This window comes from Mauremys reevesii, linkage group 12 (genome assembly GCF_016161935.1).
Source record: "Mauremys reevesii isolate NIE-2019 linkage group 12, ASM1616193v1, whole genome shotgun sequence".
NCBI classification, from domain to species: Eukaryota; Metazoa; Chordata; order Testudines; family Geoemydidae; genus Mauremys; species Mauremys reevesii.
The window spans coordinates 20,583,844-20,597,018 of record NC_052634.1 but is presented as its reverse complement, the minus strand read 5'-3'; the positions used below and the strand labels follow the sequence as shown (position 1 = coordinate 20,597,018).

General features: G+C 51.0%; 1 non-coding gene across 1 annotated transcript; it reads right to left on the bottom strand.

The window, feature by feature from the left end:
* Positions 1–839: 839 nt before the first annotated feature.
* On the bottom strand, positions 840–912 carry TRNAQ-UUG. Its single transcript has one exon. It is a non-coding gene; the product is annotated as a tRNA-Gln (tRNA).
* Between the last annotated feature and the right edge of the window lie 12,263 nt (positions 913–13,175).

Below are 13,175 nucleotides of genomic sequence, written 5' to 3'. Positions count from 1 at the left end.
GCTGCCTCTGCCTCAGCCGGCCAGGGTCTCTCGTTGCCTAGCAACAACAGCTGCTGCTTCCGGGAGACGCTGCCGGCGCGGGGCCCTCTCAGGCGCGGGGCCCAATTCGGGGGAATCGGGCAAATCGGCCTAAAGCCGGCCCTGCTTGCAGCCCTTCTCTTCCGCCCTGACTGATGGGGGGAGTATTGAGCCTCCCTCCCTTAGGCCCTTCAGCATCCCTGGGGAACACCAACGCCACCCAACTGACTTTGGGCCAGTAGGTCAACCAATAGGGCTGCCTCCTAGGCCAGGCTGCAGCCCAGCTTCAGGACTGAGAGGAAATGGAGCTCGCATCCCTACCTACAGGACTCCAGGCACGGCCAGGCTTCTGGATCAAACGTCCCCTCTTGTGCTCAAGTCACAACAGCTAGCGGGTAAAAGACAGGCTTTCATGGCCTTTGAGAAAGCAAGATAGAGCTTTGGAAGACCCAGCAGGGTTTGTGGCACAGGAATTGCCCTCAGATCCTACCGAGACTTCAGCTCAGATTGCAGGATTCAAAGTCCCGAGTGCTGCCCTTACACCATGGGACCAATAGGAAACCCCCAGACCTCTGCTGAGGATGACCCTGTGGGGGCAGCCCTGCATTTGCTCAGCTAGTTGTCATGCAGCAGTTTGCTGCAGCTCCCAGAGGCCTTTCTTAATCCAGCCTGAGAGGCCAGTGAGCATGTGAGGAAGTTGCCCCTTCAGTCCCAGGCAGTACATGGCCCTTCCTAGTGAAAAGCCAAGTCCTGGGGAAAAAAGGTCAAATAACACCCTAGAGAGATGCCTTCTTCCATTTTGAGGGGAATGGTTCCTGCTTCACCTGACCAGGGACTTGAACCCTGGACCGTCAGATTCAAAGTCTGACGCTCTACCAACTGAGCTAGCCAGGCTCACATATAAAAGAAGCAAATTTCGTGCAGATGAGAAACTCGTCATGAAAATGAGGGCAGGAAACAATACAGAAAACCTGCTACTTGTGCTCTCTTAGCAGTCCTAGCCCCAGCCTGCTCCTCCATCCGGCGCCCTGAGGCCTTATTCTTTTTTTAGTTAAATATCAAATCCAGGAGAAAACACAGTTATACAAAGCAAAACGAAATCACAAACAGAAATGTCATTGGAAATACAGAAATAAAAAAGGAAAATGCAATCCCCATCACTTTATTGTTTCTGGGCCATTCCTGTATCGAGAGCACCCGCGAAGGTCCCTGTCTGCTTATGAGAAACCTGGAGGAACTCATACCACAGCCTGAACATGAAACTCAACTGCTCCCAGGTGCCGCAGTAAAATCCTTTCCCTGCTGTGACATTGCACTCCATAGGATTTTATGAAAAGGTGCTAATAAGTGTGAATATAATGTAACTGGAACATTCTTCATGCAAAAGGTCTCTTGTAAGGTATCATTACACAGCTTATAATCTACTGTGTGTGTTCATCCTATTTGTATGAACCGATCATTCCTGTATCTGAAACTAGAAATATGAACTATAACTCTGAGGTCCTGTTGTAATGATGCAAAGTGTGGGCCATTAATAGTGGTTTGGACTCTTGATGGCTCCCATTAACCAGGACAATTGACTGGAGATGGCTCTGTCCTGCACCATTTGTGAGTCAGGCCAGGAAGAATGAAAGCTTGGGGGTCTCACAGGACATGTGACCATGTCACCTGGTACAGGAATCCATCTTAAACCTGGGGCTTTTCCCCAGGAGAGACACAAAAGATTCCTGCCTTATACCAAAGCTATATAAGGGGGTGGAACAGAAGAAAGGTGGCTGCAGTCATGAGAAATCCGCTAGCTACCACCTGAGCTGGAACAAGGACTGTACCAGGCAAAAAGATTGGGTCCAGGCAAGAAATAAGTCTAGTCTGCGAAAGAAGCTTATTGGAAGATCTCTGAGGGTGAGATTTGATCTGTATTGAGTTTCATACTGTATTAGGCTTGGACTTGCATGTTTTTGTTTTATTTTGCTCTATGAAGAATACAAGCTCCACAGAGAAGGAAAAGTTAATGCCATAGAGAAGTCTTTCTGTGTGTGTTAGATGGGTGGGAGGGTGTCTAGAAACCACTCTCCTCTAGTTTCTTTTCTCTCATTTCCTGTAGAAAATCTGAAGCAGGAAGCAGAAGCCATTGCTTTTCTGAGGCTTCAACTCAGGACCTTCAGATTATGAGACTGACACGCTGCCAACTGTGCTAAGAAGGTTTTGAAAAGCTTTAGGCTCAGTGTATATAGGACCCTCCTACAGCAGTGACTGGGGCAGGGAAGGAGCCAGGGGTTTGCTGGAAGAAGCAGGGAGCTCTGCTGCCCACAGACCTGTCCAGGCAGCTTTCTCAGCAGCAAAGAAATCAATTTACGCTGCCAGTGAACAATCTACTGGAACTAATGGCAGCACAGGGGGGATGTTTCCAAGCTGTGCACCTACCTCTTCATTTTAGAACTTACTCTCTTTTTTCTAGCATGGCACTTTCCATGGAAATTAGGCAAAGAAAACTACACAGGTAAGAGAAACAAATTGGAGAAGGTACATGGGGAACAGAATCTAGTGCTCCACATAAGGCTTCAATTTATAATCCCAACACCTTGCCCTGCTGTACTAACCAGTTGCACCACTGCAGATGCTTTTTAGATGCATTCGGAAAGCAGGTAGTTCCCAGTCTCTGTGGTTCACACCTTTGCCTGGTAATTGAAAGGCTGATGCATCAAACCTAACTCAAGATGCAGCTTTTCAGCCATGAGACTCCAGGACATTTTAACAGGAAGAAAATCTCCTCCTTTCTGGTTTAGCCCCATTTGACTCCTGCCCGTCTTCTCCCCTCGTCCCCCAGTCTCTTTCCTTCCCCATTGGGGCTGTGCAGAGAGGAGCCCCAGTCAGTCTCTGTCACAGAGAGTCTGTATCCCATAAAGGGAGGGAGGGAGGGAGGGAGGGGTCGCTCCAAAACACTGATAATGGGGAGGGGAGGGGTGTCTGTGATTAGGGGGAAAAAGGATGGAGAACTAACAGTGGGGTCCAGAGAGATTCCCCCAGATTGGGGAGATCCCCTGCTGCCCCCCATCAGCCAGCTGTGGGAAGAACAACTCGGGATTGCATGGGGAAGCCACCTTTAAAAACACAAGTGTAACATGCTAGTTACATTTTAATAAGACCAAAGCCTCAAACCCAGGGTCACAATCACTGGAATGGCTTTGCCTTGATATTTTACCAGCCGCAGACACAAAGCGAGTCAAATTACAGTTTCCGTTCGGACTCAGTGCACACACAAGAATCTGGAGGCTTTTAATTCCTTAGGTTCTGCCGCCATTTCATTTTTGTCCTGTTCCAAGATTTATCCTTGTGCAAAGCAATGTTACGCCCTTGGGAGTGTCCCCCTCCCTGGTCCTGCCTGCTGACCATGGGCAATTTAAAAGGGCCTGGGGACCCCTGCCACCACCGCCAGCAGCACAAGGGGACTAAGGCACTTTCCTGCCCGCCCTCGCTCTGTGTGGCACGCCACTCCCGGAGACGGCTGGCACGTCCCTGCGGCCCTGGGGTGGGAGGGGTCTCTACGCGCTGCTCCCTCCTCGAGTGCCAACTGTGGCAATGGGAGCTGCGGGGGTGGAGTCTGCGGGCAGCGGTGCGCAGAGACACCCCCAGCCGTCCCGCTTACGGGCTGCTGCCGTGGTGGGGTGGGGTGTGGGTTGCTTTTGGGAGATGCCCGAGGTAAATGCTGCACCCCTCACCATCTCCTGCATCCCCAACCCCCTGCCCCAACCCAGACCCCACACCAAAACTCCTTCCAAGACCCTGCTCCCCACACACCCTCCTGCACCCCAACCCCCTGACTGAGCCCAGACCCTGCACCCAAACTCTCTCCCAGAGCCCAGCCCCTCTCCTTCCCACACCCAAACTCCCCCCCAGAGCCTTAGGCAAGTGTGTGTGGGGTGTGGGGCAGGACTTGGTCCCATTCTGAGAATCACCAAAAATTATACAAACCTGCCTCCCATGTCCAGTCCAACCTTCTGCTGATGCACCCCAGCCCACTCCCGTGCAGGGTTTGAAGCTTCCATTACTTACATTCCAGGACACTGAGGGATTTCAGCTCCCCTTTGCCCACAGGGAGCTTTCACCCCACTCCCAGCCAGGTTCTTGTCCATGGGATCACTGTAGGGGGCCTGGGTCCCTCTGTGTCTTTTCTCTCTCTACGACAGGCCAGGGTGCAATAACTGGGGCATCGGAGCACCCAGGACCTTCTGTGGGGCTGCCATTCCCCTTCCCCTTCTGTGGTCTCATCAGTCATTGACTCCAGCCTTTTTTCTATCCATCGTCAGCACCATCCGAAGCCAGCTGCATTCACCTCAAAAAGACAGAGAGTCCTGTGGCACCTTACAGAGTAACAGACATATTGGAGCATGAGCTTTCATGGGTGAATACCCACTTTATCAGACGCATGTGGCAGAAATTTGCAGGGGCAGGTATAAATATGCAGGCAAGAATCAGTCTAGAGATAACGAGGTTAGTTCAATCAGGGAGGATAAGGCCCTCTTCTAGCAGTTGAGGTGTGAGCATCAAGGGAGGAGAAATTGCTTTTGTAGTTGGCTAGCCAAGAGTCAGGGCCAAGTATCCCTAGGCCACCCCGACAGGTGTTTGAAGAACAGGGAAACAAAGGGCACCACAAACTTATGTTTTTTGAATGAGCCAAGAAAAGGGAGTAGCATTGTTCCCCTCGGGTAGCCCCTGTTCAATTCCAGGTCAGAAAACAAAACTCTTCTGCAAGAATATCCAAAAAATATTGTGTTTCACTTCACTTCATAAGTACAGTTGTGTGGCAATTAAATGATGACCCTAAAGTTTCATAAAAGCAAAGAACATTAAACAAAATAGTGTGGGAAATATGTATGTATCTGAGGAAAGGGCTTGGAATGAAGGAAGACAAAACTTGATCGGTCGAGAGAACAGGCCCTGTTTCCCCCTGGTTTGGAGCTTCTCTCATAACTACTGGAATAGAAAAGCTAAGCAAATGGGGTTCTATTGTTGCACAGGAGATTGAAGTGAGGTTATTTTTTCCAGATGGTCATGTCAGGAGTGGGATTTGAAACTACGTCTCTATGCAGAGACCAGAACACCCAAGAGATAGGGAAAAAAGAAGTCTTAAAACTGGCACTTTAGACCAGTCCACCATCCTGCTGCTACAAAAAACATGACTTATCAACCCTAGTTTTCATTAATAATTGATTAACTCTTTAGGGAGGTTGAGATGGCACCTCTCTTTCAACTCCTAGAGACCTTCTACAGCACAGCTGATTTTTAGACACACTCACCCGGACCTAAAGTTACACGTTTCCTGGAGCTCCATGAGTTCTGTGGTTTTGGAATCTCCCTGCTCGCATTTTAAGTGAACAAAAGATGGGTGCTGGCATTCTGAGAAAGTAATGGTGAACCTCAAAATCCTGCCCTGGGGGCCAGACAGTTAAGCAACCAGCACCCACAACCTCTACCATGATAGCATCCTGTCTGGGAACAACTCACTTACCAACAGCTGGGGTGTGAAATCCTCATTTCTTTGTTGTTCTATCACTGTAGTCCCCACTTTCCTATTGCTTGTCTGTATAATCTCTGTCTGGTGCTGTGATTCTTTCTGTCTGCTGTATAATTAATTTGTTGAGTGTAAACCAATTAAGGTGGTAGGGTATAATTGGTTAGATAATCATTTTATAATATGTTAGGATTGGTGAGTTACATTTCAGTAAAATGATTGGTTAAGGCATAGCTAAGCAGAACTCCAGTTTTACTATATAGTCTGCAGTCAATCAGGAAGTAAGGGGGGGAATGGGGTAGAGGAATTGGAATTAAGTTTAGCTAAGGGGGGGAATAGGAACAGCGAAGGGGAACAGGGACACAGGCAATGCTCTGTGGTGTCAGAGCTTGGAAGGGGGATACTGAGGAAGGAAATTGGAATCATTGCTTGCTGGAAGTTTACCCCAATAAACACTGAATTGTTTGCACCTTTGAGCTTCGTGCATTGCTGCTCTCTGGTCACGCGAGAAGGACCAGGAAATGGGAGGGTGATGGGATAAACCCTCTAACAAGTACGTCTTTCAGGGTGTGAAAAACCCCAGAACCAGTATAATTAAGCTGACCTAAGCCATGGTTAGATAGTGCTAAATGAAAGGAAAGATTGTTCTGTGAATGTAGCTTATTACAGGAATGGAAAACCCCTCCCCTCACTGTAGCAACTGTCTTCTCCACAGTGCTATAGCAGCATTTTAAGTGTAGACAGCCTCAGAGCAAGACCAGATTTGGCTCTGTGGATGCTCAGGCACTAAGACAACAGTAATTACAATATACTAATGCATCTGTAGCTGGCAGGATTTGAACCTGCGTGGAGAAACCCCAGTCAATTTCTAGTCCATTGCATTAACCGGGGGTAGTTGATTATTTTATCAAGAGCCAAATTTCTTGGTCAAGGTCTAGTCAATGTCTAGACACCAGAGAAAATAATAAGAAGTATATAGAAAGATTTTGCAGTCACTATGGGCATAACTATGACGATTGTTTCATGTTTCACTCTATATATTTGGCACCACTGCCTTTCCCTTTAGTCTTGTAGTTTACCAAGGGTAAAACTAAATATCTCTTCAGATACCAGGGAGTGTTTATGTTCATTCCTGCGAGCTACACAGGGGTTTGATGTAGCTGCTTTCAATCCTCCAGCTCTGCCGGGACAAGTAACATTTCAAGGTGTCACTGAACTGAAGAGGGGAGATCATTTTTTGACAGGTTACGCCTCCTCTTAAAAGTTTTTGTCTGGCTAGGAGCCCTGGTTCCCAAGTCTCTCCTGAGGGAAGAAGGTTTCTGTGCAAAATACTAGAAGTTTTAACAGAGAGGAGGGAAAGGCGATGGCCACATGATGGGGCCAGTATGTACCACAACATGGTTCTTTTATGTGGGATGACTCTCAACACTGACTGATCTCCACTCTCTTGGATTTGAAGAGATGTTTAGTTTTGCACTTGGGAACCTGTAAGGCTGAAGCAATTTTATGGATGGTGACACTACGATTGAAGGGTTATTTAATGTTGCAAAAATTGTTAAAAACACTTAGCTTCAAATGGAACTGCCTGTTATTAAAGGCTGGTTTCCCACGTCAGTTCCATAAGCTCTGCTAGAAACACCCTGGATTCTCTCCTGCCTCGGTGGGAACTGCAGGAATCGTCCCCTGCTGCCCTTGGCTCCAAGCTGGTTTTTCTGGGGAGGACGTGGAATTGATTTGTTTGCTGTTGAGATGGGAGCCAGGCCAGTTCTCAGGGAATGAGAACTCCCAATATCTTCCCAGCTCAAAGCTGCCCTGTCCCAGCCTCTGTTCCCCTGGGTGCCCTGTGTGTTTGACTCTAGAGCAGGCCCGAGCAGCAGCTGAGGCAGAGGACGGCCTGGGCCGGGCAGATGCTAGGAGCAGAGCACCAGAGGCCTCTACTGGCTCCCTCCCCAGCAAACAATCAGTCCCCACCCGCACCCCGGGTCAGCAGCCTGGAGCCAAGGGCAGTGCCCGGTGGGGGTTTCTCTTTTTCCTCTTCCTGGGGTGAGCAGGGACCTGGGGGTGTTTCTAGCAGGGCAGTTGGAACAGAATTGGGAACCAGCTTTTACTAACAGGCAGCTCAAGTTCAGACTAATTTATTTACAATTTTCTTTATAATGTAAAATAATTCAAAAGTAAACGGGCAGGAATGATTGGAACTCTTTTCTCCCGGGCATAGAAAGAAACGGCTTTTTGGCTTTTCAAGGTCCGGGAGTCAGGTTCATTCACTGTTTGGAAGCAACGTGCTCAGAAGCCTGTTGTGTTTCATTTCTTAGGTTCTGCTGCTGTCATGTAGCCATTTCCTTTCCCTCCTTTCTGTCCAAAGCGCAGAGCCCAGTCCCTCCAGGGAGAGGACATCTTTCATCTTTCCTTCCTCAACAGCCCCCTTCCTTGGAGAGCCCTTTGCTGGGGTCTGGGTGAGGAACAGCCGTTTCTGAGGATTAATTTCACACCATATTTTGTGTTGATATATAGATTTTACAGCCAGACTAGATCACTAGGTACCTCTGCTCTGACCTGATTCAGAACAGAGTCCAGAGAATTTTACCCAGTGACTCCTAAATCCACCCCAAGATCTTCTGGCTGAACGAGGAGGGTTCATTCAGAAAGTCATCGTGTTTGGATGTAAAGGTGGGAAATGATGGGGAAATTGGCCCCTCTTTCAAGTTTAAATGTTGTAACTTCTACATCTAGACCAGGGTGGCCAACCTGAGCCTGAGAAGGAGCCAGAATTTCCCAATGTAATTGCCAAACATGCACCTTTCTATGCAACTACAGAGTCAATTGTGACCCTTCCCATCATTATCATTATCCCTTTGAAATGATGATGGTGATGGACACTTGGCTGTATATCCCAGTGTGTCCTGGACGTCTACAGGCTGCGTTAGCCAATCCAACCATTCGGCACTTGCAGATGGGCACCTCTGTATTGTGCCTGAGTCTTGTAGAGCTATGAAAGGCTGATAGATGCCGATATTTTCCCCTCTTTTTAACCAGCACTAATATCAGGCCAGGCCAGGGCTGGGAAGAGAGAGAGAGCAGCAGGTTTCCCCTATTGTTTCCTGCTTGCTTTTTCTTGACTAGCTTCACCTCTGCACCAATTTGCACTTTTTCTGTGTGAGCCTGGCTACCTCAGTTGGCAGAACATCAGACTCTTAATCTGAGGGTCCAGGGTTCAAGTCCCTGGTCAGGTGATAAACTTCTCACTGTGGTTGTAAAAGTCTGACTTTCAGGCACCTTCTTTGGTGTTACTCTTTCTCTTCAGGATTTTGCCTTTCCTAAGAAGGGCCTTGTGGAGGGGGGATTGAAGGAGCAACTCCTTGACATCCTCTTTGTCCTTGCAGGCTGGAGGAATAAAGGCCTCTGGGCATAAAGCATGTCCGTCCCCTGCACACACAAACACCCCTAAGGAATTAGAATCACCTGCGCCTTCCCCTGTCCTGCTGGATCCTCAAATGAGGATGCTCTTCAGCCCAAGCCCATGTCCCCTCTACTCCCAGTGCCCCTCAGACCCAACCCTCAGTCCCTCCTATGCTCACCGCTTCTCACTCCCAACCAGAGCCTGCTTCTCTTCACCCTTCTCCTCTGTCCCAACCCACAGTCCCCTCCTATTCCCAGTGCCCCTCAATCCCAACCCACAGCAGCAGGTGCTTCAGACCCCCTCAGGAAGATTTTCTTGCAAGGTTTCGTGTATGAGTCTGCATGTGGATTTTACAGTATGTTGGAAATAGGTTGGGTTGCTTGCCGAAATGATCACTTTCGGCTGGTGCTGGATTCCCAGTCTCCTTGTTATAGGGGCAGGAGAAATAAAGGGTTGTTATCCTTGATGTGTGAATCAAGGACTCAACCCTGGGTATAAACTAAATGAGCTGCCCACAGATTCTGGCAGCCACAACGAGCATTTGGTGCGAGAGCCCAGACCTGCCCCTGTCCCAGAGGGAGGGGGTCATTTGTGAGGGGCTTGGACCACTGACTTATCAGCTCTTAACTCCCAAATTTTCAGTAACTCTATTATCAGTACCTGTGAGTGTAATTTAAACCATAAGAAAAACCACACTGGGCTAGACCAAAGGTCCATCTAGCTCTGTATTTTGTCTTCTGACAGTAGCCAGTACCAGGTGCTCTAAAAGCATCTCAACAAGGCATCACTGGGAGTTGAACCCAGCATCTCCTGTTTACAAAACAGGTACGTTAACCAGCTAAGCCATGGTGCCTACCTGTGACTAAGGTACAGTGTCTGTTCACACCTGACTCCTTACAGCTCCACCTGGGCCTGACAAGCTTTGCTTGTGTTTGGATTCTGCAAAGCAGAGGAGCAGGTGACATTTTCCTTGCAAGCTGTCTGTGTGTGTGAATCTTTGGCCAGGTCTGCACTACAAAGTTATTTCAGCAGAATTATATTGCTCAGGTGTGTGAAAAACACACTATGCTCCCTCGGTCGGCAGCTTGTGGCTGGTGCACACACTGCAATGCCACGTCTGGCGAGAAAACTGCCCTGTTTTGGTGACAAAATAAAATCACTTCAATGAGAAGCCTAGAGCTTTTGCCAGCAAACTTAAAGTGGCAGAGTGTCAGTGTCGACGCTGCTGTTCATTATATCACCATAACTGGCCTGTGCCAGTATCCCAGAATGCCTGCTGTGAACTCGCCTGCCCTGCATTCCTGCTACAGAGCCATGGCCCCTCCCCTTTCATCGCTCTGGGAACTTCTAATTGCGAGGGACAACTAATAAACAAACAGGGACAGGAGTGCAGTCAAAGGGTCATAAGAAGGGAGCCTGACGGGGACACTGAGCATACTTCAACCACCATTCCAGAGGACATGCTTCCATGCTGATAACACTCATTTAAAAAATAATGCGTTAATTTGTGACTGAAGACCTTGATGAAGAACTGTATGTCTCCTGCTCCATGATTTTATCCGCATTCTGCCATATATTTTGTTTTATGGCAGTCTTGGGTGATGACCCAGCACATGTTGTTCACTTTAAGAACACTTTCAATGCAAATTTGACAAAACACAAAGAAGGTACAACGTGAGATTTCTAGAGATAGCTACAGCGCTCGACCCAAGGTTTAAGAATCTGAAGAGCCTTCCAAAATCCAAGAGGGACGAGGTGTGAAACATGTTGTCAGAAGTCCTCAAAGAGCAACACTCTGATGCGAACAGTACAGAACCTGAACCACTAGACAGGAAAATCAATCTTCGGTTGGTGGCATCTGACTCAGATGAGGAATATGAATGTACTTTGGCAGGGGCGGCTCTAGCCATTTCGCCACCCCAAGCACGGTGGCACACCACGGGGGGCGCTCTGCCGGTCGCCTGTCCCGCGGCTCCGGTGGACCTCCCGCAGACGTGCCTGCGGATGCTCCACCCCAGCCATGGGACCAGCAGACCCTCCGCAGGCACGCCTGCGGGAGGTCCACCGGAGCCGCCTGCCGCCCTCCCGGGACCAGCAGAGCGCCCCCCGCGGCATGCCGCCCCAAGCACGCGCTTGGCGTGCTGGGGTCTGGAGCCGTCCCTGTACTTTGGATCGTTATCGAGCAGTACCTGTCATCAGCATGGAAGCATGTCCCTGGCCTCTGACTGCTAGAAGCTGGGAGGGGAGAGCAGGGGCTGGAGCTCTCCATGGCTGCCTGGTCTGTTCACTCCCTCTGAAGCCCATAGCCAGGGCCAGCCTTAGGGGTGGGTGACACCAGGGAATTGCCCAGGGGTACCATGGTCAAGGGTGGTGTTGTACAGTAGCAGAGAGGTGTGTGCTGCCGGTGTAAAGTCAGAAACTGCTCCCGGCTGGCAGGGGAGTGCTGCCTGGGGTGGTGCCCAGATTTCTCCCTGCTCCCTCCCGGCATAGGAACATGGGGGGAGGGAGGGGAAGAGAAGGGGGAGAGAGCGGTGATGAGCGGCTACTGCTCCCCCCAATGTTCCTCCGTGCCCCCCTAGGGGGCTGTGAGGGGGGAGCAAGGAGCGACATCAGGGCTCCCTGCATCCAGGTCACCTTCCCCACCTGGGCTGCATAAGGGGAGGACAGAGAGCAGCAGCCCAGGTGGTGGGGAAGGTAACCTGGATGCAGGGAGCCCTGATGTCGCTCCTTGCTCCCCCCTCACAGCCCCCTAGCGATGTGCGGAGGAGCAGTGTTCAGGGGCGGCGGGGGGAGCGAGCAGCAATGCCAGCTACTCCGTGCATCCAGGTCAGTTTCCCCAAGTGGGCACAGGAGGGGGTGCAGGGGTTAGGGGAAAAGGGGGCACAGTGCAGAGATTACGGGTGCAGGAGGAGGCAGGGGTTAGGGGCAGTGGAGGGGGGCACAGGGTTAAGGGTACAGAGCTTGGGGGCACCAGAGGAGGTTCAGGGGTTTGGTGCCAGAGGGTGGCGCAGGGATTAGGGGGACAGGAGGGGGCACAGGGGTTAGAGGGGCAGGGTGAGGGGGGCAGGGGTTGGGGTGTAGGGGTGCGAGAGGTCACAGGTTTAGGGTTCGGGGTGCACAGGGTTAGGGGTTTTGGGGGCACAGGGTTAGGGGTGAGGGATGTAAGGGTGCTGGAGGGGGTGCAGGGTTAGGGGCACCAGAGGTTGGGGATGTAGGGGTTAGGGGTGCTGGAGGGAGTGCAGGGTTAGGGGTGCAGAGGTTAGGGGTGCCAGAGGGGGGCACAGGGTTAGGGGCGTGGGGGAGGACGCAGGGTGAACAGTGCAGGGTTAGAAGCACAGGAAGGGGCACGGGGCTCTCCTGTGGCCCAACCCCACAGGAGACTGACCCCATGTTTAAAGAACAAACCTCTATACTAAGGGCTGCAATATCCACTGGGGTGAGAAAAACGGCATCAGTTCCTTGCTGCCCAGCCTGTGAGAGCTCTGACTGTGCGTCTATAAAGGGAACAGCGAATGGAAGTTAAGTTGCTCCGGTTCGCACTCTGTTAGAGTCCCACCGGGAACAGTGAGCAGAAGTTAAGTTGCCTCCTGTTCTATAACTGATGGGGGGAGGGGGGGCAGCAGGGATTAGGGGCATGGAGAACGGGGGCGCCTGACAGGCGTTGGGCTGTGGGGTTCCCTGCTGCGGGGTTCCCTGCTGCAGCTCCGCAGACTGGAGCCTGCTCCTCCTGTGCAGGGCCAGTTCCAGCTTTTCTGCCACCCCAAGCAGGAGGGGGGGAAAAGGACAAGCCGGCAGCTCAACCACACTGCTGCTTCTGCGGCAGTTCGGCGGCGAGTCCTCCCTCCCTTCCTCTTTGGCAGCAATTTGGCGGCAGCTCAAAGACTAAGACAGGGAATGAGGGACCCGCCGCCGAATTTCCGCCCAAGACCCAGCCATGCTGCCCCGATACCGGACGGGCCGCCCCTTTGAACTAGCCGCTCCAAGCACCTGCTTGCTACACTGGTGCCTGGAGCTAGCCCTGCTCCCGTGACAAGCAGGGGCTGGTGCAGAGCGTGGCAGGGCAGGGAGATGACATCTCCCCTAAGGGCGGGGCCTTTTCACAGCAAGGGCAGCACCTCCCCGCAGTAGCACAGACCCCACTACTCCTCCTGCTTTCTCCTGACACCAGCACCACCCTTCCCAGCAGCGCCTCATGGCAGCATCTGCTTCCGGACTCGCACCAGAAATGGGAAGTCTGGGACGGGC